We start from the raw sequence: 3,066 nt of genomic DNA, 5'->3' as shown, positions 1-3,066 counted from the left end.
TATCTGGTGATTTCTGTATCCTTACTGAGCAGTGACTGATGCTATTTTTTATACATACGTGATACACAGAGACACACACCACACACAAGACTCAGAGAGGCAGTTCCTCAAACCTACAGAGTTAGTAAGTGGCCTAGCTGGGATTGGAATTCAGACATATCTGACTCTAAAATTCTCACTCTGTCTCTGACCTGAAGTTGGTTTTTGTTGTTCTTTCCTATGGCTAGATTAAATAGAAGTTAAAGAGGACAGAGAAATAAAAGTATTATTAAGAAAATTGTCCAGACGATCAACTTTGATGTTCAATTTGGGTGAGAAAAACAATAACTTTTAGGGAATGGAGGACTGGAAGATAATAAAGGTATCAAATATCTCTATATATAAAGTCAAAGAGTGGGAAACAGAGTGAGGTGGTGAGGAAGGCAGAAGGATGAGGATAAGAGGTTGTGGTCACAAATGGGATGTTGGAATTTAAAGAATTTCTTCACAGATGGAACAATTGTGAATGATGGCTGGGGTCAGAATTGGGCCATAGTAATTGGGTGGCTGAAGTGGGCACTTCAGCAGTTGAGAGGACAGTCAGATGGTTGGTAAATGGTGGCCTTAAGAATGATATGGCTCGCCTGCATGATGCCAGAGAAAGAGACATTTAACTTGCATGGAAAGAGGAAGAGAAATGGTACAGATGTGTGTGGAGTCATGCCAGTGCTGACACTGCTTCCCATCATTGGGCCAGCTACAGGAAAGGAGGGGCCCTGTACCTGTCCCAATGGATGGGAAGCAGTGTCAGCATTGGGTCTGAGCCCGGTCTCAACTAAAGCTAGAGCTAAAGAGATAGAAAAGCATGTTAACCGTGGAGTGTTTAAAGAATACAGAGAAGCTTATTAACCATGGAGTGTGAATTCGAGAGGGCACCATGAAAAGTTTTGGAAGAAGAGACACAGTGATGAAGAGGGAAAGAGGTCATGGAGAAGTTTGGAGGTGAGATTTCTCACTCTTCCTTGCCCTCCTATCTAATTCATCAGCGAGTCCTACAGACTATGTCCTCTAAATATTTTTTATTCTGCCCACTTCTCTTCATCTCCATTGCCACCCAGTGTCTAGGCCTCCATGATTCACCACCTGGACTACAGCACCAATCTCCTCAGTGGTCTCTTCACATCCTCTGTAGTCTCCTTTCACCCAATATCCACTTTGCAAAAATAAGGAACCTTTCTAAAATATAAATCTCATCACCTCACTCCCTTGTCTAAAATCCTTCAGTAGGTTTTCATTGCCCCCAAAGATGGACAAAATCCATGCTTTCTAGACCCCCATGAACCCCTGCCTCCTTTTCCAGCCTCAGCTCCCACCAGCCCGTCGCTCAGCCCTGCTGAGTAGCTGTGATTCCCACTCTTGTCTATCTCGTCTCCCCTGGCTTTTCTTTACTTGTGTTGCCTCCTCTGCCTATAATGCTTCCTGGCATGGTAGTGCATAGTAGGCATTAAATGTATATTTGCTAAAGGAATTACATACATTCTACTCATCTTTTAAAATTCAGCTTAAGTGTTATGTCATGTATGAGGCCTTTTCTAACCCACTCTCCATCCCAAGTATTGCTGGCTCCACTTTCCTTTGTATATATAGTCTTCCATCTTAATATCTAGTTCACTTTATTGCATTTATCTGATTTCTTGCCTGTGTTCTCCTCCTGACTATGATAGAGCAGCAGATTTTTGAAGGCAGTCACTGTCCAATTGTTACTCCATGGCCTGAAACGCTGCTCTGCTTATTGGGGTGCGGGAGGGGGGTGCTAAGTTAGTAGATGAAAGAAGCATTAATTGGACCTTTTCTAGGAGTTCCTTGGGAACAAGCTAGAGACTTCCTTGTAACAGAGCAGGTGGGAGAAGACAAGAAAGGAGACTTAACTGCTCTACCTTGAGAGGAGGAAATTAACCTTGAGTACCAGAGTTGCTGGATAACTGTTTAGACACCTCTAGACTCCCTGGCGTGATGCAGCAGTGGCTCCAGATGTAGCACATGGAGTGAATAAGGCCCGGACCTGAGACTCTGGTCTTGTCCAGGGACAGCCAACCCCATGAGGAGAACCATCCAGATACCATCAGGGATGAAAGGGAAAGCTCAAGATACTTCTTGGGAATGGACCCGACAGTCCTGGTGCCTGGTCACTAATCTCTGCTCCCAGCACTGGCCAACCTCAAATCCTGAGTGGAACCTCATCTAGAAGATCCAGATTTAGCCCCGCCCTCTACTCACCCCCTTGCCATCGAGGGTGATGAAGGGACCTTAGGTAATTCTCAACCAGAGAAGCCTGGTGCCTGTCAGGAGTCACTCTATGAATTAGCCTCCCAGTGCAAAGCCCCATGTGGCCATGGAGCTTGTCAGTTTGCCATTCTACTCATCAAAGCCTCACAAAGCAGGAGGCCACCAGGTCCGGAGGGGCTGACCCTAAACCAGATGAGGCCAAGGGCCAGAGTGTGGGTCTAATTCCAGGGCCCCTTCTTGAGAGAATCCAAGGGATGGGTTTGAGTCCATATTCATTGTCACTGGGAGGTGGGCAGTATTATACCCATTTTATGGAAGAGGTCATCATTGAGGCTAGGATGCGGAAGCTCAGAGTGAGGGCTCTCTGCTGGAGTCTGAGACTATTTCTTGAGTCTAAAACAAACCACCCTCTAACTTCTGCTGGTTTGAAAAGGTAGAAGAGGAAAAGGGTCTCACCTGAGACCCAGTTCCCTATAGTCCAGGCCCACTCTTCCATCAAAAGGTTGTCAAGTTTGGAGCCTAAAGCCTTAGTTCGTTTATGACCAGAAAAGAACCAACCACTGAAGCCTCCGCCAGGACATCATACCATCTAGGCCCACATTCACGGGCTCGGATGGTGCACATACCCAGAGGACTGAACGGTAGCCAACATGACCCCCCAGGAGAAGTGTTCTGTAAATGTTTCATGGTGCCAAGTCTCTGAATCATTCCTTCTCCCTCTCCTCAGCTTGCCTTTGACACACAAGTGATATCTGTTTCCTCACCTTAACTTCATTACACTTGTTATGCCTAACTCATGGT

This window comes from Pteropus medius, unplaced genomic scaffold (genome assembly GCF_902729225.1).
Source record: "Pteropus medius unplaced genomic scaffold, Ma_sr-lr_union100, whole genome shotgun sequence".
NCBI classification, from domain to species: domain Eukaryota; kingdom Metazoa; phylum Chordata; class Mammalia; order Chiroptera; family Pteropodidae; genus Pteropus; species Pteropus medius.
This window is presented reverse-complemented; position numbering follows the sequence as displayed.